This window comes from Oryctolagus cuniculus, chromosome 20 (assembly GCF_964237555.1).
Source record: "Oryctolagus cuniculus chromosome 20, mOryCun1.1, whole genome shotgun sequence".
Taxonomy (NCBI): Eukaryota; Metazoa; Chordata; class Mammalia; order Lagomorpha; family Leporidae; genus Oryctolagus; species Oryctolagus cuniculus.
In genome coordinates, this window is record NC_091451.1 from 6,931,547 (window position 1) to 6,954,555 (window position 23,009).

At 45.4% G+C, this 23,009-nt stretch overlaps 1 protein-coding gene across 4 annotated transcripts in view; it reads left to right on the forward strand.

Moving 5' to 3' along the window:
- The window catches only part of PPP2R5E (protein phosphatase 2 regulatory subunit B'epsilon), a 178,066-nt gene that overhangs the window by 36,852 nt on the left and 118,205 nt on the right, over positions 1 to 23,009 (forward strand). For 2 of the 4 annotated variants that reach the window (XM_051826410.2, XM_051826409.2), the window contains exon 1: positions 15,679 to 18,091. The exons of the other annotated variants lie outside the window; for them this stretch is intronic. The gene's annotated coding sequence lies outside the window, so the exon portion shown is untranslated. Of the gene's footprint in view, positions 1 to 15,678; positions 18,092 to 23,009 lie in introns of those variants that run through there. 4 annotated transcript variants of the gene reach the window in all.

Below are 23,009 nucleotides of genomic sequence, written 5' to 3' on the forward strand. Positions count from 1 at the left end.
CACTGCTGCTTCCCGGGCCCAACATTGGCAAGAACCCGAAATCAGAAGCCAGATATCAAATTCAGGCACTCTGATACGGAATGCAAGCATCTTTTTTTTTTTTTTTTTTTTTTTTGACAGGCAGAGTGGACAGTGAGAGAGAGAGAGAGAGAGAGAGAGAGAAAGGTCTTCCTTTGCCATTGGTTCACCCTCCAATGGCTGGCGCGGCCGGCGCACCGCGCTGATCTGATGGCAGGAGCCAGGTACTTCTCCTGGTCTCCCATGGGGTGCAGGGCCCAAGCACTTGGGCCATCCTCCACTGCACTCCCTGGCCACAGCAGAGAGCTGGCCTGGAAGAGGGGCAACCGGGACAGAATCCGGCGCCCCGACCGGGACTAGAACCCGGTGTGCCAGCGCCACAAGGCCGAGGATTAGCCTAGTGAGCCGCGGCGCCGGCCAAAATGCAAGCATCTTAATTGGCACCTTAACCATTAGGCCGGATGCTTGACCCTTAATTGACTTCTTGGATGAGGAATTTTTAATTGTCAAGAAAAAAAAACTGGTAAGAAAACTGAAACTTTGAAATTTATAACCTGCACAGTATGTACATATCTTAGATGCAAGTGGCTACCCTGCATGGTAGGAATAATCTGTACCTGTGCTGGGTTCTTCATTTTTTTTTTTTTTTTAAAGATTTTACTTATTTATTTGAAAGTCAGAGTTACACAGAGAGAGGAGAGGGAGAGGGGAGAGGGGTCTTCCATCCACTGGTTCACTCCCCAATTGGCCACAACGGTTGGAGCTGCGCCAGTCCAAAGCCAGGAGCCAGGAGCTTCTTCCCCATCTCCCACACAGGTGCAGGGGCCCAAGGTCTTGGGCCAGCCTCCACTGCTTTCCCAGGTCACAGCAGAGAGCTGGATTGGAAGTGGAGCAGCCGGGTCTTGAACTGCTGCCCATACGGGCCAGGGCGTTAACCCACTGCGCCACAGCGCCAGCCTCTGGGTTCTTCATTTGAAACAAACATTTGGAAGTAGCTTGGAGACTCACTCAAAAGTTGCCATACTACCTGGCTCTTTAAACAGATTTCATTTGGAAATAATGAACTTAAAAATTTAAATTTTGGGCTTATAGGAAACTGGCATGTGATTTTTTTTTAAGGATCTATTTGTTTATTTGAAAGGCAAAGTTAGAGAAGGAGGGAAATTGAGAGAGACAGAGAGAGAGAAATCTTCATCTTCTGGTTCACTCTCCAGATGGCTACAAGGGCCAGAGTTAGGCCAGGCCAAAGTCAGGAGTGTCATCCTGGGCTCACACGTGGATGCAGGGGCCCAAGCACTGGGGCCACCTTCAGCTGCTTTCCCAGGCCATAGCAGGGAGCAGGATCCGAAGTGGAGCAGCTGGGATGCCAGCTTGCTTCCCTATGGGATACTGGTGTCGTAGGCAACGGCTTCACTCAGGTCGCCACAATGCTGGCCGCGTAGTATGTGATTTTGGAGCTGCACGATTAATCAGTTTGTTTTACTTTTTAAAAAAATTTTTATTTATTTGACAGGTAGAGTTATAGACAGTGAGAGAGAGACAGAGAGAAAGGTCTTCCTTCCGTTGGTTCACTCCCCTAATGGCTGCTATGCCGATCTGAATTCAGGAGCCCCAGGTGCTTCTTCCTGGTCTCATGCAGGTGCAGGGCCCAAGCACTTGGGCCATCCTCCACTGCCCTTCTGGGCCACAGCAGAGAGCGGGAATGGAAGAGGAGCGACCGGGACTAGAACCCAGCACCCATATGGATGCTGGTGTTGCAGGCGGAGGATTAACCAAGTGAGCCACGGCGCCGGCCCTTGAATAAGGGTTTTCAAGGCAGTTTTCAGAGTTTCATTATTCCTAACAGGAGGCAGATTATTTACCATTTTCAGATGTGAAACTCATTGAGCTGTGTAATACATTAACATCCTTTTGGGGAAGGAAGGAAGGATAATAGTGGAAAGTATTTCCAGCTTCCTGCTAATGTGCACCCGGAAAGGTAGCAGGTGATTGTCCAAGTACCTGGGACTTGCCATATACATGGGACACCTGGATTGATTAATTTACACGCTCCTGGCTTTGGCCTGGCTAAGTCCTGGCTGTTGCATTTGTGGATGGAGCTAACCAGCGGATAGGAGATCTCCGTCTCTCTGCCTTTCAGATAAATTAAAAATAAAACAACATTTTTTAAAACAACTGTCTTCCTTGCAGCATTGACATGTGAGTGAAATGTGTTGTTTTTTGCCCTTACTGCTTTCCTTTTGTTACCTCCTTGCTCCGTGTTCAAGCTTCCGTGTCCATAGGAATCACCTGAGGCACTTGCTGAGTTGTGGGTCTCCTCTGCCCTCCACAGGGCCTCAGTCCCTAGATCTCCCCTGGGGATGTGTGGGGTAGCTGCTTCTGTCTCTGATGGGAAGCGTCCAGTGCCCTTTTCTAGGCTCTCCTCCAGCTGGCCACCCTGTTCCCAGTCTGCCGCCTCACACCCAGTGTTCTGTAGTGGCCTCGGTGCCTTTGCTGTGTTCGTTTCCCCAGGGTGGAAGCCGTCTTTTCCCTGAGGACTCAGTTCAAGAGGTAGGCTTCCTGAGGAGCTTTCTCTGTCTAGTCTTTTTTTTTTTTTTTTTTTTTTAAGATTTTTATTTATTTGACAGGTAAAGTTACAGACAGAGACAAAGGTCTTCCTTCCGTTGGTTCACTCCACAAATGGCTGCAATGGCTGGTGCTGCGCTGATCCAAAGCCAGGAGCCAGGTGCTTCTCCTGGTCTTCCACGGGGGTGCAGGGTCCAAGGACTTGGGCCACAGCAGAGAGCTGGCCTGGAAGAGGAACAACCGGGACAGAACCCAGCGCCCATATGGGATACCGGCGCTGCAGGTGGATAACCTAATGTGCCATGGCGCCGGCCCCTCTCTGTCTAGTCTTAAAGCTCCTTCCCCAGGAGTGGGAAACCTTTTTTCTGCCAGGGGCCATTTGGATATTTATTTATTTATTTTGACAGTCAGAGTGGACAGTGAGAGACAGAGAGAAAGGTCTTCCTTTGCTGTTGGTTCATCCCCCAATGGCCAGTGCGGCCGGTGCACCGTGCTGATCCGAAGCCAGGAGCCAGGTGCTTCTCCTGGTCTCCCATGCGGGTGCAGGGCAAGCACTTGGGCCATCCTCCACTGCACTCCCGGGTCATAGCAGAGAGCTGGCCTGGAAGAGGGGCAACTGGGACAGAATCCGGCGCCCTGACCAGGACTAGAACCTGGGGTTCCAGTGCCACAGGCGGACGATTAGCCTAGTGAGCCGGGGTGCCGGCCCATTTGGATATTTATAACATCATTCATAGGCCATACAAAATCACCAATCTGAGAATTAGGCTACCGCAGCTTTATTGAATTTTGACCACGTGATTTCATGGAAGCCCACAGGCCAGACGTTCTTCGGCCCTGCAACCCTTCCATATGTATGATAGTTTAAAAAAAAAAAAAAAACTTTCAGCTTCCCCTGTATGTAATGCTTGATTTATGGCCTGCTTTGTTCATCGTACCATTCCCATGCCCTAGCTTGCTGGTTATGTCTCTCAGGCTTCCCATGTGTAGCTTCATAGGTAGTACAGTATATCATGTTACATGCTGGCCTTCGCTTTTACTGTAAAAATAGGCCATTTCTCTTCTCCCAGTATTTCAAGTCCTTTAAAAGTAGGGATAATCTTAAGATTGTGATCTTCACAGCATCAGCATAACGATATGTAGCTTAGATAGCTTCTAATATTTTTATCAATTTCATAGTAGAAAAATATGGTAGTATTTTGTCTTATTAAGAGTGGAACTGCTAACAAATTATAAGATTGGCTACCAAGTCTTAAATTTGTTGGATACTCTTTTGTAATTTTTAGAGTTCTGTTTCTACCGTTGCTTCATTCACATGTGTTTTCATATGTTAAAAGTAGTATCTTAAGAAGTATTAAAATAAAGTACCATTGAATGAATACTTCTTAATGAACATGTGGTTACTAAAGATTTGATGTAAAGGTTCCAGTTAGAAGCCCTGAACTAAGTTTTGCTGAATCTACCCCCCGCCCAAGAGAACATAAAAGTATTCATTGTTAATATATGAATAGTTGAATGTGCATATTGGTCTTTTCCTTAAAAAATAAAGAAACTTTTGCAAAGGTAGAAGAGTCATGCCTGTGTGATTGCAGAAGACACAGGTAGGGGCTGGTGCTGTGGCGCAGTGGGTAAGGCCACCTCCTGCAGCGCCAGCCTCCAGCGTGCTGGCCGCTCCACTTCCAATCCAGCTGTCTGCCGATGTGCCTGGGAAAGCAGTGGAGGAGGCCAAGTGCTTGGGCTCCTGTACCCACGTGGGAGACCCAGAAGAAGCTGCTGGCTGCTGGCTTTGGTCTTGCCCTGTGCTGGCCATTGTGGCCATTTGGGGAGTGAACCAGTAGCTGGAAAATTTCTCTCCCCCTCACCCTCTCTCCCGTTCTTCATCTGTCTTTGTAACTCTGTCATTCAAATAATGACAAAGTTTTTTATTTTATTATCATTTTTATTTTGTTTTGTTTTATTTTATTATCATTATTTTAAAGATCTACTTATTTATTTGAAAGGCACAGTTACAGAGAGGCAGAGGCAGAGAGAGAGGTCTTCCATTTGCTGGTTCACTCCCCAGGTGGCCGCAGTGGTGGGTGCTGCGCTGATCTGAAGCCAGGAGCCAGGAGCTTCTTCCAGGTCTCCAACATGGGTGCAGGGGCCCAAGGACTTGGACCATCTTCTGTTTGCTTTCCCAGGCCACAGCAGAGAGCTGGATCAGAAGTGGAGCAGCCGGATGTGAACTGGCGCCCATGTGGGATGCCCACACTGCAGGTGGTGGCTTTACCCACTGTGCCAGTGTCGGCCCCAATAAATCTTTTTTTAAAAAAACACAGGTGGGCCGGCGCCGCGGCTCACTAGGCTAATCCTCCGCCTAGCGGCGCCGGCATACCGGGTTCTAGTCCCGGTTGGGGCGCCGGATTCTGTCCCGGTTGCCCCTCTTCCAGGCCAGCTCTCTGCTGTGGCCCGGGAGTGCAGTGGAAGGTGGCCCGGGATTGCAGTGGAAGATGGCCCAAGTGCTTGGGCCCTGCACCCACATGGGAGACCAGGAGAAGCACCTGGCTCCTGCCTTCGGATAGGTGCGGTGCGCTGGCCGCGGCACGCTGGCCGCGGCGGCCACTGGAGAGTGAACCAACGGCAAAAGGAAGACCTTTCTCTTTGTCTCTCTCTCTCACTGTCCACTCTGCCTGTCAAAAAAAAAAAAAAAAAAAAAAAAAAAAGTAAAAATTGCCCTTCCTCCCTGCTTCAGAAGTGACTACTACTTCAGGCAATTTGGGTGTTTTCCTTCAAGCTGTTTTTTGGGGGGAGGGGAGGTTGTGGTGGTGGTGTTTGGTGGTGAAGGCTGTAATGTTTACATGGTCTCATGATCCTGAAAATAATTTTAACTGTATTTCTAAATAGACTAATAAAAGTTTTTTGAATGACTATCCTTGATCCCAATGTAGTGATCCACCTGGTAAAATTTTTTTTTTAATTAACTTTATTTATTTGAAAACCAGTTACAAGAGAGGTAGAGAGAGAGAGAGAGGTCTTCCATCTGCTGGTTCAGTCCCCAAATGGCCTCAACGACAGGAGCTCAACCAATCTGAAGCCAGGAGCCAGGAGCTCCTTCCGCATCTCCTGTGTGGCTGCAGGGCCCCAAGGACTTGGGCCAACCTCTGCTGTTTTCCCAGGTGCATTAACAGGGAGCTGGATAGGAAGTAGAGCAGCCGGGACTGTAACCGGTGCCCAAATGCGATGGCAGCGCTGCAGGCTGGGGCTTTATCCCTCTGTGCCACAGCATCGACCCCTCTGGTAAACATTTAACTTTGAGTAATTTATATTAGTGTCTTTTTATTAATTCACTTATCCAGTTGGTAATACATCTTGTGGTCAGATCAGTGCCCTGCTGTACCACTAGACTGGGGCCCTTTGATAAAGGGCAGTGCATCTAGACTATTAGGTAGTAGGTGTCTTGCATTTTGGGAACTGCTGAGGTGGTTTTGTTGTTCTTGTTGGTTAAAGTACTGAGAACTGAGCCAGTACATTTTTGCCTGCAGTTAGAGGAAGGAGAGTGTTCAGCTTCTGCGTTTTGGAGAATAATGATTTTTGACATAATGTGTCCATTTCTCCAGTTGCCTGATGAGCCCTCTCATCTTCTGTGCAGACAGGAAGCTACATCGTGTTGATGAGTGTCAGGACACAACTGACACCAGTTTATAGAAGGGTGTTATGGTACAGGAGAAGGCAGGTCTTGGGGATTTGCTATTTTCTACGCATATGTGATAGGTCTTTTAGAGTCACAGGTGACTCAAATCAAATGGGGAAATTTTTTTTGTAACTTGGATATTTATAACCTCATTCGCTGGCTGTGCAAAATTGTCAACTTAAAAGTTAACCTGTTCTAGATTTATTGGAGATTTCAAGTCCCACCTGTGGTTGCTTTGGCAGGGCCAGACCAAATGCTTTTGCAGGCCTTATACAACCAAAGGGCCTGATGTTCCCCACCCCTGAATAGGAGGGGAGTAAACCCAACTGCTTGATGAATTTGGGGGTAAAGTCTTCAGTGCCGCCCCATTTCATTCCCCATCTCCTCATACCCTGTCACGAATGCACCTGCTCTGTGATGGCCAGCAGGTATGGGTTGTTACCTGGAACTGTATTTGCTCCCTTGTTTCAGTGTGGAAGGTGGTGTTCCTCTTTCTGTTCACTTTTCTTTCTGTGTCCTGTGTTTGCTGCTGCCTGTGCTCCCTGCTCCATTGGTCATCCCTTCTGCTATGCTGGCCTGAGCTTGCTCGCTCGTTCTCTCTTGGCAAACTTTTATGAACCTGACCAGATACAGCTCAAGATGTCAACTCGGAAACCCTCTGTGATTTGCCTGGGCTTAGGGAGGTACTGCAACCTCTGTACCCTCATAGCGTTCCCAGCATTTTTGTAGCACTCTTTTTTTGTAGTGGCTTTTGGGATTTACTTGCGTGTTTCCCCACCACAGGGTGACACTTAACCTTTCTAAAGATGGTGTTTGATTATTTTGGAGGTGTTTTCATGGGTCCCTTAGGCCAGTGAGGGGTAAGCAGGATGAGGATTTATCCCCTCATTACACAGAAGTGAAAAATGTTAGGAGACAGGGCACACCTCCTGCCTCTAAATGATGCCTTTCCTTCCAATTTATATTGATGGATCCATTTCTCAGTTTTTTACTTATTTTTTAGAAGATTTATTTATTTATTTGAAAGGCAAAGTGGGCAGAGAGAGAAATCTTCCATCCCTGGTTTGCTGCACTGCTGTAACAGCCAGGGCTGGGCCAGGCTGAAACCAGGAGCCTGGAAACCCATCCTGGTCTCCCACGTGGGTGTCAGGGCCCAAGCACTTGGTCCGTCTTCCGCTGCTTTACCACGCACAGTAACAGGGAGCTGGATCAGACGTGGAGCAGCCGGGACTTGGATGGGAGCACATGAGGATGCTGGCATCATAGGGAGCAGCTTAACCTGCTGCGCCACAGTGCTGATCCCATATAGATCTGTTTCTTTAAAAACCACGAGTTTCATTTAAAAAATAGTTTTAGACTTAAAGGTGCAAAAATAGAGAATTCAAACTGCTTTTCCTAATACTAGCAACTTATATAACCATCTTTTCCTGTCCTCTGTGCATTATTCCATGTTGAATATCTCACCATAATTTTTTAATATTTATTTATTTGAAAGTCAGAGGCACACAGAGAGGAGAGGAGAGGGAGGAAGAGATAGAGGGAGGGAGGGAGGGAGAAGCAGGGAGGGAGAGAAGTAGTAGGTCTTCCATTCAGAACTGCGCCCATCTGAAGCCAGGAGCCTGGTGCCCCCTCTGGGTCTCCCATGTGGGTGCAGGGGCCCAAGAACTTGGGCAATGTTCTACTGCTTTCCCAGGCCACAGCAGAGAGCTGCATCGGAAGTAGAGCAGCTGGGACTTGAACTGGCACCGATGTGGGATGCTGGTATTGCAGGCGGCAGCTTCACCCACCACAGCACAGTGCAGGCCCCTCTCACAATCAATTTTAAACAGCCAGCTTTATTCAGATACACTTTACATACGCTGCAGTTCATGCGTGCAAAGTATACTACAGTATTCCGCTTGTCTGCAGGGGATGTGCTGTGAGGTCCCTGGTGGATGCCTGCAACAGCCTATGTGTTCCTGTAAAAATGTACCTCTGATAAAGCTTACTTTGTAAATTAGACACAGTAAGAGGTTAACAACAAGAATTAATAAAATAGAACAGCTATAGCAATATGGTGTAATAAAACTGCCAGTGTCACTCTTCTTGTGTTTTGGGGTCATTGTTATTTTTTAAAGCTTTAATTTTTATTTATTTGAAAGGCAGAGTTAGGAGGAGAGAGGAGAGAGAGAGAGAGAGAGAGAGAGAGAGAATGCACGTGAGTGCAGAGAGAGAGAGAGAGAGAGAGAAAGTGTGCGAGTGCTGTCTTCCATCTGCTGGTTTGTTCCCCAAACAGCTGTAATGGCTGGAGCTGGGCCAGGCCGAAGTCAGAGGCTTTGAGCTTCTTCTGGGTCTCCCACATAGGTGCAGGAACCCAAACACTTAGGCCGTCTTCTGCTGCTTTCCCAGGTGTGTTAGCAGGGAGCCGGATCGGAAATGTGGCTGCTGGATCTCACGCTGGCACCCATAGGGGATGCCGGCATCATAGGCAGAGCTTGACCTGCTATGCACAACGCCGGCCCTGGGGACATTAGTTAGTAAAATAGAGGTTCATTGAGCACAGACACTCTGATACTTTTATAGTTGACCTGAGATGCACATTGGCTGCTAAGTGACAAACGGATGAGTAGCATATACAGCATGGAGATGCTGAACCAAGGCTGATTAAGGTCCTGGAGAGGGATGGAGCCGCATGGTGCAAGATTCCATCATGCTACTTGGGATGGTGCTCAATTTAAAACTCATGAATTGTTTATTTCTGGAATTTTTCCATTGCATATTTTTAGATAGCAGATGACTGAAACTGCAGAAGGTGAAATTGTGGATGAGGGGAACTCCTGTCTTTTTTTTAAAAACTTTTATTTAATGAATATAAATTTCCAAAGTACAGCTTACTGATTACAATGGCTTTCCCCCCCATAACGTCCCTCCCACCGGCGACCCTCCTCTCTCCCACTCCCTCTCCCCTTCCATTCACATCAAGATTCATTTTCAATTCTCTTTATATACAGAAGATAAATTTAGCATATATTAAGTAAAGATTTCATCAGTTTGCACCCACACAGAAATACAAAGTGTAAAATACTGTTTGAGTATTAGTTTTAGCATTAAATCACAATGTACAGCACATTAAGGACAGAGATCCTACATGAGGAGTAAGTGCACAGTGACTCCTGTTGTTGACTTAACAAATTGACACTCTTGTTTATGGTGTCAGTAATCACCTTAGGCTCTTGTCATGAGTTGCCAAGGCTGTGGAAGCCTTTTGAGTTCACCGACTCTGATCATATTTAGACAAGGTCATAGTCAAAGTGGAAGTTCTCTCCCCCCTTCAGAGAAAGGTACCTCCTTCTTTGATGACCTGTTCTTTCCACTGGGATCTCACTTACAGAGATCTTTCATATAGGGATTTTTTTTTCCCCCAGAGTGTCTTGGCTTTCCATGCCTGAAATAGTCTCATGGGCTCTTCAGCCAGATCTGAATGCCTTAAGGGCTGATTCTGAGGCCAGAGTGCTATTTAGGACATTTACCATTTGATGAGTCTGCTGTGTATCCCGCTTCCCATATTAGATTGTTCTCTCCCTTTTTTATTCTATCAGTTAGTATTTGCAGACACTGGTCTTGTTTATGTGATCCCGTTGACTCTTAGTCCTATCATTATGACCAATTGTGAACAGAAATTGATCACTGGTACTAGTGAGATGACATTGGTACATGTCACCTTGTGGGGATTGAATTGGAATCCCCTGGTATGTTTCTAACTCTACTGTTTGAGGTAAGTCAGCTTGAGCATGTCCCAAATTGTACATCTCCTCCCTTTCTTATTCCCACTCTTATATTTAACAGGGATCACTTTTCAGTTAAATTTCAACACTTAAGAATAATTGTGTATTAATTACGGAGTTCAACCAATAGTATTAAGTAGAACAAAAAAAATACTAAAAGGGATAAAGTATTAAGTTTTTCATCATCAGTCAGGACAAGGGCTGATCAAGTCACTGTCATAAGCTAAATTTAAGACTCTCTTTTCTAATTTTTGACTTAACTCCTGTCTTAAGAGTTCTGTAATCCTCATTGCCACTTAATTGTCCAACAGTTTGATCACCTCAAAGCAAGCTGGTAATTGTTAGCATCCACTCCTCATTTGTCTCTACTCCTCCCCTTCCCCAGGCAAACACCGCTTTACTTGTTTAATCTTTAGGTTTACCTATTCTGGACATTTCATGTCAATTTTCCACTACCTTTAGTTACAGTGCCTGGGTTTAAATTTTAGCTTATCTCCTTACAAGCATCTGACCAAGGGTTTGTCATTTAATTTGTCTCTGCTTTGGTTTCTTAATTTATAAAACAAGAGATAATAATAGTAGGTACATACAGGGTTGTAAGAATCAAATCACTTGGGGTGCCACTGTGGTACAATGGGTTAAGTTGCTACCTGCTGTGCTGGCATCCCATGGGCGGTGGCTCAAGTCCTGGGCTGTTAGACTTCTGATCCAGCTCCCTGCTAGTGGGTCTGGGAAAGCAGTGGAAGATGGCCCAAGTGCATGGGCCCCTGCCACCCACATGGGAGACCCAGAGGAAGCTCCTACCGCCTGACTTTGGCCTGGCCCAGCCCTGGCTGTTGTGGCTATTTGGGGAGTGAACCTGTGGATGGAAGCATTTTTCTCTGTGTCTTTGCATCTCCCTTTTATTTATGTATCTGAGAGGCAGAGTTATAGACAGAGAGAGGTGCAGTGGACCCAAGCATTTGGGCCATCCTCCATTGCTTTCCCAGGCCATCAGCAGGGAGTTGGATCTGAAGTAAAGCAGTGGGGATTTGAATTGGTGGAGGCTTTACCTACTACCCCACAGTGCCGGCCCGGTAAATAAATCTAAGTTCTTTGTAACTTGTGGAAAGCACTTCAGCTGTTCTTGCCCCCAGTAAGTGCTCTATGAGTTGTAGCTGTTGTTTTGCTGGGATCGATCATATTTCTGTTCGATTCCTTTTTAGTTCCATATTGATATTTATTGTTTCTGTGTTACCTGTTACCCTTACAAGGACATACGGAGAAATGATTTAGATCAGCTTAGTATTCTGTCCTAAATCCTGAGTTGAGAATTGAGTCATTCTATGTAATCTGTGTCCTGTCACAAAGGCTTAGCTGGTGGGAAGACCGGCAGCATTTGGCAGTGTAATTATGCAGCCTTATTTGGCACCTTGCTGTGTGTATTGGAATGAGAGATGATGCACCCATCTGATCTAGTTGAAGTAACGGAAATCTAGGGCATTCATTTTTGAAACCCATGTTTTATTTTCATTAAAATGAATTTGTTTCCCAAAAAATTGCTTTGGAGACCAATTTTTAAAAACATATTTATTTCCCATAGACTTCCAAGATCAAAGAGGAGATATGTTCCTCTAAAAATGATTCACAGTGCCCAAAACATGCCCTCTCCCCCACCTCCAGATCTCAGTGATCTGAGGGATAAGTGAAGTTTGAGAGATTTTTTTTTTTTTTTTTTTTAATTTGAGAGACAGACTGCCATAGAGAGAGGGAGCTAGAGAAAACCTTTCCTCCTGCTGGGTCGCTCTGTAATGCCCACAGTATCGCCTTGCTGGGGATTCAGTGCAGGTGTTCCGTGTGGCTGGCAGGGGACTGCTTAGTGGGGCCATCACCGCTGCTTCCCGGGGTCTGATTAGCAGGGAACTGGAGCCAGGACTTGAACCCAGGGACTCTGATGTGGGGTGAGGACTTCTTAACTGACACCTTAGCTGCTAGGCCCAGTGCCTGCCCTGTCAGCGTGATTTCCTAACAAAAATACAGATCAAACCCAGATTAGGACACAAGGGAACGGCTAGCGTTGTGGCTTAGTGAGTTAAGCCGTTGCGTGTGTACGACATGACTTGGTACCTCATATGGGTGTCAGTTCGTGTCTCAGCTGTTCCACTTCCTTTTTTTAAAAAAAACTTTTATTTAATAAATATAAATTTCCAAAGTACAGCTTTTGGATTACAGTGCCCCCCCCCCCCCCATAACTTCCCTCCCACCTGAACCCTCCCATCTCCTGATCCCTCTCCCATTCCATTCACATCAAGATTCATTTTCAATTATCTTTATATACAGAAGATCAATTTAGCATATATTAAGTAAAGATTTCAACAGTTTGCATCCAAACAGAAATACAAAGTGTAAAGTACTGTTTGAGTACTAGTTATAGATTAATTCACATTGTACAACACATTAAAGACAGAGATCCTACATGGGGAGTAAGTAGACAAGGTCATAATCAAAGTGGAAGTTCTCTCCTCCCTTTAGAGAAAGGCACCTCCTACCTCCTTCTTTGATGACCTGTTTTTTCCACTGGGATCTCATTCACAGAGATCTTTCATTTAGGTTTTTTTTTCCCCCTAGCTGTTCCACTTCCAATCCAGCTCCTTGCTAATGTTGTAGGGAAAGCAGAGGAGGACGGCCCAAGTCCTTGAGCCCCTGCACCCATGTGGGAGACCTGGAAGAAGCTCTGGCTTCAGCCTGGCCCAGCCCTGGCTGTTGTGGCCATTTGAGGGGTGAACCAGCAGATAGAAGATCTCTCTCTCTCTCTCTCTGTCCCTGAAACTCTGTGTTTCAAATCTTTTTTTTTTCTTTCTTTTTTTTTTTTTTTATTTTTATTTATTTATTTGAAAGGCACGGTTACAGAAAGGCAGAGCGAGAGAGAGGTCTTTTATCTGCTGGTTCACTCCCTAAATGTCCACAATAGCTGAAACTGGGCCAGGCTGAAGCCAGGAGCTTCTTCCGGGTCTCCCATGGGTGCAGGGGCCCAAGGACTTGGGCCATCTTCTACTGCTTTCCCAGGCCACAGCAGAGAGCTGGATCGGAAGTGGAGCAGCCAGGACTAGAACTGGTGCCCACATGGGATGCAGCACTGCAGGCCAGGACTTTAACCCACTGCGCCACAGCACTGGCCCCTTTTCATTCTTTTAAAAAAATTGTTTATTTATTTGAGAAGCAGAGAGAGAGAGAAAGAGAGAAGAGAGTGCTCCCATCAGCTGGTTTATTCTCCTGATGCTCAAAACAGATGGCCCCCCGCTGGGGCCATGGACTGGTGCTGGGAGCTCAGTCGTGTCCTCCCATTTGGCTGGCAGGAACCCAGCTGCTTGAACCAGTGCTGCTTCCCGAACATTTTCAGGAAGCTGGAGTTGGGAGTGCAGCTGGGACTGGGACTGAGCACTCCTGTGTGGGATAGGGCCGTTCCAAGCAGCATCTTAACGGCTGACCCGAACACCTGCCCTCTTCTCCTCATCTTGTCCTTACAGCGAGAGCCCTTCTAGTTTGGCAGTGTGGTGGAGGGTATGGTATGATTTGTGTTTTTACATTTCTGTCATTGTGTGTATTTGACTTTTTTCAGGCAGTTGTGACCTGTGATACCTTCAAAATCTTATTAAGATTTTAGTTACAGATGCTGTCCTGGGCACTGGAGATCAGGATGAAAATCCACTTTTCTTTCCTTCTTGGTGGTAGAAATAATAGCTGGCATGTCTTCTGTTCAAGTGTCCTAAGGAGTTTTTCTTAATATGTGGTTGCATTTCTTTAAAATTGCCTAGGAAGTAAGTGCTTGTATACAGGTGATATTTGTGACAAATATTGATTTAAAAAAACTTGGAATTGTAGTTTTATGGAGAAAAACATTGGTACCTGACACAATATGTTTTTGTTTAAGATACCACATATTTATTTATTTATTAAAAATTTTATTTATTTGACAGGTAGAGTTACAGACAGTGAGAGGGAGAGACAGAGAGAAAGGTCTTTCTACCCTTGGTTCACTCCCCAAATGGCCGCAACGTCTGGTGCTGCGCCGATCTGAAGCCAGGAGCCAGGAGCCAGGAGCTTCTTCCTGTTTTCCCACACGGGCTCAGGAGCTCAAGCACTTGGGGCATCCTCCACTGCCTTCCCAGGCCATAGCAGAGAGCTGGACTGGAAGTGGAGCAGGCAGGACTTGAACTGGTGCCCATATGGGATGTGAGCTTCGCAGGCGGAGGATTAACCAAGTGAGCCATGGCACTGGCCCCAAGATACCAAATATTTAGTGAGCTATTCTGCTTGTAACTAGGCAGTTTTGTATTTCATGCTCCCTGCCGGTGGTTCTCAGCTGAGGGCCATGAACGCTGAAGGAAGCTGTTCTGTGGGGTTCAGGTGAACCCCCGGCTGCATACTGCGTAGACAGGAGGCCTTGGTCATACATGTGCTGTTGTGTTTCAGACATATGCATAGGTTTAATAGACATTTATTTTAAAGCATTTGGCATTCGTAAAAGTGATCTGTCATTGTCTTTCCTCTAAAGATATTAATGATACAATTATTGTTATGGAAACATCCAGGGACACTTTAAAACTTTCCGAAGGTCCATGCATGTGAAGCGTGGAGAACATTCTTCTCTAAAACCATGCCAACAGCGATAGGGTCAGGGGCCACTTGATACACATTTTGGAGAATTTAAGCAACCCCTGCTTTATTGCTTGATAAAAACTGCATTGTTTGTCTCTTTAGTAGATTTAGCGCATCAGGTCTCAAGGTGAAAGCAACGAACATTCAAAAAGCCCTCAAGGTTTGGCTGATTCTACCTAAGCAAGCTGTCAAAGTAATACTTTGTTTCTGATGAGATAGGTGTTTTGTTCACTGAATTAGCATCATGCTCAAAATAAGACATCATCTATAGGAACCCAACTCAGTTACTGTGAAAAGTTCACCACAAATGCATTATCTTCTAAGTAAGAAAATGAGATTTGTTGATATTTGTGACAGAAGAAATATTGAAGTTGTACCAACTGATCGGCTGACACAAGGGCATTTCTTGCCATCAAACGAGGCTTTTCCTCAGCTGTTTGGGTTGATCATTGATTTGCCTTTCCAGTTTTGGGTAAACTTGGAGCAGGTTCATGTGTTTATACCCCATGTCTTACCCTGCAGATGGAGGAGGTGTGATTAATCCAGAGATGGTGTCCTGGGCAGGAAAGAGAACACTGTGGCCCTGTGATAGCTAAGCCAGCCTTGTGCGATCCCAGGGAGCCAGTCTTCATATCCAGTGTCCTAACTGGTAAAGAACTTCAGAGCTCTTTTGCCATGTTGTTCTTTGAAAGGAAAGGAATTACTATCACAGCCATATCTATGCATCTGCATCTATAGTGCTTAGAAATGGTATCATATAGGTATTGAATGTTTGTGATGATAACTGCCTGAATAAAGGTTAAAATATGCTGGAAAAATATAAGCAGAAGGGAATAGAGGTAGTTTATTTTTAATGACCGAGAATGTTCCTTTTAAAAGCAGTTAAACTGGCTAGAGCTGGGGGTGGGGTAAGGGTGCTGGGGTGGTTTCAAGGCCATAGCTATTATGGTGAGTGCTGACATTTTGTTCTGACGTATGTCTGCTTGTGTATTTTAGAACCAGAAAAATTCCTTGGAAAACTGCCTTTTTTTTTTTTTTTTTTTTTTTTTTTTTTTTTTTTTTTTTGGTGTGTACCCAGATAAAATAGACAAATCTGGAATTGCGATTTTAACTTTTACTGTCAGGACTGTCAGTCTTTCTGACATTTTGTTTCTTTGTTTATTCGTTCAACATTTGAGTAGGAGGAGAGAAGCCACATCCGTAAGTTTTGATCATTTAGATTGATAAATTGAGAAGTTAGAATCCTTTAAATTTGACTGTGAGTGATCAGATACTGCTAAATTAAACTGTAAATTAACTAAATTAACTGAAGTAAACATTCTACTAAATTGAACTCTTCCTAGTTGTTGATTTGATGCTGTGCAAGGGGACAGCTCAGGGCTTTTGAACTTTTGGAGACTGGTTTAGCAGCTTCAGTGAAGCTTGGAGTGCTTCACTCTGGAGGGTTCAGCCTTGTTCACATAATGTTGTAGAAAGTTGGCGAGGACCACGGCACCCCATGTGTTATACATGATAGCCCATAGTGCTTGGTTTGTAGAAGGGATGATATTCACCACAGAAAGTCTTTGAAACTCACATTTGCAAAATCAAGATAGTCTAAGTCTCATTTTAAGTCTGGGTCTTGAAACTAGTATAAGTGACTTAAACACCTGTTTGTTAGAACAGATAAATTAGTGTTTATTCATTTGGAGTTTTCTCTTTTATACATGCATGTGTATACATGTTTCTTTTTGTGAAAATAGGACTGCACGTCTCTCTCACTATCTATCTATACTTAAAGATTTATTTATTTGAAAGGGAGAGATAGACTTCTTCCATCTGCTTGTTCACTCACAATGGCCAGGCTGAAGCCAGGAGCCATGAGTTCTTCCCCGTCTCCTGCACAGATGCTGGGCCCCAAGGACTTGGGCCATCTTCTACTGCTCTCCCAGTCCATAGCAGAGAGCTGGATTGAAAGTGGAACAGCCGGGACTTGAACCAGCGCCCATATGGGATGCCGGCACTGCAAACGGTGGCTTAACCTATTGCACCATACCGTGACCCCTCCCTATCTGTATTTCTATGAACATTATATTTCCTGTTTTAAAGATTTGCCATCCATTTATCTCTCTCTCTCTCTTTTTTTTTTTTTTTTGCCATAGCATCTTCAGTGCTTTTGCTTTATACTAGTGGGATCACCTGGAAGTGGTTTTATGTCTCTCCTCCCCCTGTATGCCTGGATAAGTGGGAAGATGCTACTGGCATCTAGTGGTAGACAGGCCAAATATCCTGGATCCTGGATTTCATAGAACAGCTGCCCTCTAAAAAGATACGAACTTACGGGTTTCAGAGGGAGGTTGCTGTGCTTGACCAACTTTCTGTGTCCTTTACCTAAACTGATTCTAACCTGTTTTTTATGGCTCCATGCCAGAATGGCCTTTAGTATGTGAGCTGCAGGCTACACATGGGGACTTTGCTATTTCTAGCCTTCTTTATGTTTTGTTTAGAGGTATAGACAGGCAGGCAGAGTTGGATAGAACTTGGCAAGGAGGCCTGCACTGTGGCATAGTGGGCCAAGCCTTCGCCTGTAGTGCTGGCATCCCATATGGGCGCTAGTTTAAGTCCTGGCTGCTCCTCTTCTGATTCAGTTCTCTGCTATGGCCTGGGAAAGCAGTAGAAGATGCACCTGTGTGAGAGATCCGGAAGAAGCTCCTGGCTCCAGATTGGCTCAGCTCCAGCCGTAATGGCTATTTGAGGAGAGAACCAGCGGATGGAAGACCTCTCTCTCTCTCTCCCTGTCTCTGTCTGTAACTCTACCACCCAAATAAATAATAAATAAAATCTTAAATTAATAAAGAACTTGGCAAAGTGAAGGCTACAAAAATTGTCCAAAGACTCAACTTCTGTGTTTTGTTCCTGGTAAATTTCTGTCCTGGAAGAATTGGCTGTTACTATTTTCTGGTAAATACCTTTCCACTGACACATTGAAGTAAAACAAACACTAATCCCCTCCCCTGCAAACAAACCCAACAAACAAAAACAAAACACGTGGTGATCAGAGCCAGCCTTAAATGACTGTTCTTATTCTACATTTCAAGTTCATACTTGACCTTGTCTAGCGTAAGAGAAACCTAACTGCTATGACTATCTTGAGTGCATTTCCAGTGGAGAGGCTGCTAGAGTCCAAAAGAATGTTTTGAGTCTCCAGATCCTTTTACAACGCTCCATTCTTTCTGTGGGGTTAATTGAAACCTGTTATAGCCCTTTAAAAATCTTCACAGAGCCCTCAGAGCCATAGTAACGTCGGAATACTGCTTGTGTGGTGGAAGGCTTTCTAAGGGGCACCTTTGCATTGGGCCACATAGCTTCTTTTATCGACCATCATGGAAGAGAGGAACAGGAACTCCTGGATTCTTCCCTAGAGAGAACAGCTGCTCAGAGCTTAGAGTCTCATGAAGTAAGTTTCCCCTGAATAAGCAGGACGCTCTCTTGTTGGGAAAGAAGGCGTGGTAGCCTGTTCCCGTTGCTGTCTGGGGCAGGTTGGGCTTAGTCTAAGTTGGAAGTGTGTGTGAGGGTGCTCTTTCCCCCGTGAGGGTCCCTCAGGAAGTGAGCTGTAGGTCATCTGGTTGACCACCAATGATGGGGTTTCTTGTGTGACCACAGAGCAGAAAGCTTCTGGGCTATTTTTCTGGATCCAAGGGAAGGAAAAGTACCCCAACACCTTTTTTTTTTTTTTTTTTTTTTACCAGAAATACTTGTTTTTATTTATTTGAAAGGCAGAATTAGAGCGAGGAAGACAAGTCTTCCATCTGCTGGTTCACTTCCACGGGGCTGCAGTGGCCAGGGCTGGCCAGGCGGAAGCCAGGAGCTGAGAGCGCCATCTGGGTCTCAGCATGGGTAGCAGGGGCGTCTGCTGCTGCTTTCCCAGGCAGGGTCGTGGGTCTGAAGGTAGCAACTGGGCCCTGAAGCAGTTCATGGTGGAATGCTGGTGTTTCAGGTGGCAGCTTAACCTTCACATCTGGACACCAGCCCCTTCCTTTGTGTTTTTTTTCCCCCCTTCATTTTGCCTCTTTCATTGTCTTGGTTTAGTGCTCTTCAATAAAAAGGTGGTATTGGGGCTGGCGTTGTGTAGAGGGTAAAGTTGTTGCCTGCAGTGCCTGCTTCCCATATGGGTACTGATTCAGGTTCTGGCTGCTCTGCTTCCCATCCAGCTCACTGCTATGGCCTGGGAAAGCATCAGAAGATAGCCCAAGTGCTTGGCCCCTGCTATGCTTATGTGAGACCCAGATGAAGTTCCTGGCTTCTGGCTTTGGCCTGGCCCAGCTCTGGCCATTGTGGCCATTTGGGGAGTGAACCAGTGAATGGAAGATTCTCTCTCTCTTTATCTACCTCTCTCTCTGTAACTTTCACTTTCAATAAATAAATAAATAAATCTTAAAATGTATAAAACACAATTTTGAGCTACATATATAATTTAAAAATTGTAGTGGCTCTGTTAAGAGAAAAGGAGAGACATATGGAAAATTCATTATGTCTTAAGATATAGTCATCCCTGGTGTTTTCAGGAGATTGATTTCAGAACCCCTGTGGATGCCAAAATCCACAGGTGCTCAGGGGTGTTTATCTATGAACACATATGTGTAGCCTAAGGAAAAAAATAGATCTTTGTAATTGATAAACTCAACTGTTCTTAATGAAAATACTTATAATGTGTCAAATGGTATTATAGTTGATGGCATAATTGGCCTGGACTTTATAGTGTTTGTGCCTGTGTTTATGTTAATTTTCCAGGGCCATGTATTCTTTTTTTTTTTTTTCCCACAAATAAGAGACAGAGAGAAAGGTCTTCCTTCTGTTGGTTCACTCCCCAAATGGCCGCTACGGCCATTGCTGCGCCGATCCGAAGCCGGGAGCCAGGTGCTTCCTCCTGGTCTCCCACGTGGGTGCAGGCGCCCAAGCACTTGGGCCATCCTCCACTGCCCTCCCGGGCCACAGCAGAGAGCTGGGCTGGAAGAGGAGCAACCAGGACCCATATGGGATGCCGGCGCCGCATGCTGAGAATTAATCAAGTGAGCCATGGTGCCTGCCCTGGGACAGGTATTCTTTAAAAACAAATTATTCGAATAGGTGCAGTTCCGGCCATTGTGGCCAGTTGGGGAGTGAACCAGCAGACGAAAGACCTCTCTCCCTGCTTCTCCTCTCTCTGTGTAACTCTGACTTCCAAATAAATAAATAAATAAATCCTAAAAAAAAAATAAAAATAAAAAAATCAGGAAGTCCAGCGCTGTGTTGTAGCTGGTTAAGTTTCTGCCTTCAACATGGCCAGTTCAAGTCCTAGCTGCTGTGCTTCCGATCCAGCTCCTTGCTAATGCACCTGGGAAAGCAGCAGAAGATGGCCCAAATTCTTGTATACCTGCTGCTACCCAAGGAGGCCCACAAGAAGCTCCTGTCTTTGGACCAGCCCAGCTCCAGCCATTGCAGCCATTTAGGGAGTGAACCAGAAGATGGAAGACTTCTCTCTTTCTGCCTCTACTTCTCTCTCTGTGTAACTCTGACTTTCAAATAAATAAATCTTTCAAAAAATTATGAAGATTTATTTAATATTTAGAAGAGTTATTTGGAGGCAGAGGTAGAGAGAGCAGTCTTCCACCTTCTGGTTCACTCCCCAAATGGCTACAATGACTGGAGCAGGGCTGATCTGCCAGGAGCCAGGAGCTTCTTCTGGGTCTCCCACGTGGGTGCAGGGACCCAAGCACTTGGGCTATCTTCTACTGCTTTCTCAGACCATAGCAGAGAGCTGGATGGGAAGTAGACCAGTCGGGACTAGAAGTGGCACCCATATGGGATGCCAGCCCTTTAGGCATCAGCTTTACCCACTACGCCACAGTGCCGGCTCCTCCACTTTCATTAATGCCTTTTCAGATTGAAGATAGGATTGAGTTAGATTTATACCTCAGCAAATAAAACTTTGTGTTTTGGGACAAATACAGTTGGGTTTAGTGAGAGTGAGGGTAGTGACACCTGAATAATGAATCAATACTTTTTTATGCTTGCTTTTCACCTTCTAAATGTGCAGCAAGCCTATATTATTTTATAATCAGACCCCCTCCCCAGTTAAAGCAAAATCTAAAGGGAAACACAAAACCGGAAAAATGCAAACTACCAATAGTGTACACAAAAGTGAAGAGGTTTGAAGACCTGGATTCTAATTCTGCTTCTGTCATTAACCATCTGTGCAATTTTGGGTAACTCTGTTGCCATCTGCAAAATCAGAAATTAGCATTTTTAAGTTCTTTAAATCTTGGTCATAAATAATGCAGTTCCATGGCAGTTGTCATGAAAGGCTGTGGGGGAAGTTTTCAGAAGGAACGAATAGAGTCCAGGAGCTTCTCCTGAAATCCTTCACCGTGTGACTGTTAAATGCCCGTTTTGTGGCAAGCAGTGCCCTTGAGCTCTCAAGAATGTGGGTGTTGTGGTGTGGCTCATTCCGCCGCTGCTCGGGATGTCCACGTGCCATATCTAGAGCACCTGGTTCAAGGCTGGGCCATTCTGCTTCTGATCTAGCTTCCTGCTGATGTATACTTGAGAACGTTCTCCTCTTTTCTCTTTCCCTCTTGCCTTTTCTCTCTCTCGCTCTGTCTTTCAAATAAATAAGTAAATCTTTTTTAAAAAATGAAAAAATGTAGAAGTATCCCAAGTAGGGGTGAGATGAGTGTGGAAAAAAGGAATGATGCAAAAAGATGACAATGACTGATAGAAATAAAATGAGGTTTTATGTTTTACTATGTAATTTAGCAGGTGCTTCCCTGTATCATACCTCATTTAATCTTTCGGACACATGATGGAGAGAATATGAGGGTGTTGGTGGGACCATGTACAAGACAAATAGAATTTGTTAACAAAACCCGAGACTACTATAATAAAGCAATATTTGGATTAATCTAAGGAAAGAACGTTTGGACGGGCTCTGAGAGAATAATTAAGAAAAGATGCTTATGTTCAGATGACCTGTGTGTGATTGGCATTCTGAGATCGTGTTGTTGAATTGTAGAATTACAGGCAGGATTCTTTGATAACAGTAAGTATGTTACTGGGTTTCAAAAGCTCAAAGATCAAGTTGTGAAGCAGAAAGAACTGCGGTTACAAGTTACTTAGGTCTGAAAGCATAGGGGTAGCTCCCGGTTTTATATGTAGTCTCTCAGGTGCTTTTCAGAAGCCTTGATTCCAGTCGGCCCTTGCGTCGGCACTGGCCTCTTCGTGTGGCCACAGTCGCCGCTGTGCTTCCTTCCACTGCCTCCCTTCCAGCTCCCTGTCTTGTCCAGGGGACTGCGCTGAGCAAGCAGACCATCTGCTGGAATCACCCGCAGAACTACTCAGGAGCTCTAGAGAAAGACTGCAGGAATTTAAGAGTGGTGGGTTGAGTGGTAATTGTTCTAATTCCAGATCTGATTACCTAGCGGGATATGTCCTTTTTTTCCTCTTGTTTTTAAGTGTCTTAACTACTTGAGCAAATGTTTATTTACACTTTCAAGTAATGTGTTTAGTCAATGGCGTTCTAGAAACCCAGGCAAATATTAAAATACCAGGATACTGGGTTTGTGTTTCTCTTCTGGACAAATTACTTCCTCTGAGTCTTCCCGAGGTAGAAGCACTGCTTGTTAACAAGCCCAGAGACAGATGTGCTTTGATGGGCAGCCATATCGAAATTAACTGATTTGTTACAGAGACAGCGAGTGTCTCTCCCTGTTCGGTGCTGGTCTCCTAGGTACTGCAGGGCTGCTGTTACTGCATGGTGCGGGCCAGAGCTGGAAGGGGAGCTGGTGAGTGAGAGTGAGGGACCCTGCAGCTCCCAGGAAGGGAGGGGCCACACCAGGCTGAGGAAGCCAGCCAGGAAAGTCTGCTGAAAGTGACATCAGGGGAGCTGCCAAGGATGGGTGGAGACAGGGCTGGAGAGGAAGGGCTGGCTGAGGTGTCCAGACCAGGGCTAGCGGCTGGTGTGGGATGTCTAAGCTGGACCACAGATAGCAGCTTGGGCTTTGTGTCTGTGGGAAAGGAGGGGCAGGGCAGTTGGGATAGGAAAGTACATGGAAGGGGCGGGAAGCAGAGGTGTGCGCTGTGTGCCTTGTGTTTGCAGCCTTCTCTTCTGGTGTGTGTGTGTGTTTATGTGAGAGAGAGAGAGAAAGATTTAGTGTACATCTCGGAGTAAGAGTGCTGGCTTGTATGTGCACATAATAGGTATTTACGTGTGTTATTTATCCCAGGGAAGCGTGTTTCTTTTGGGATTTGTTAGAAAAACTGTCATTTGTGCAAATGTTTCCACTCATGAGCACTGTGAAAAAACTTGTTTCCTGGTAGAAGTGGTGAAAGAATTGGTG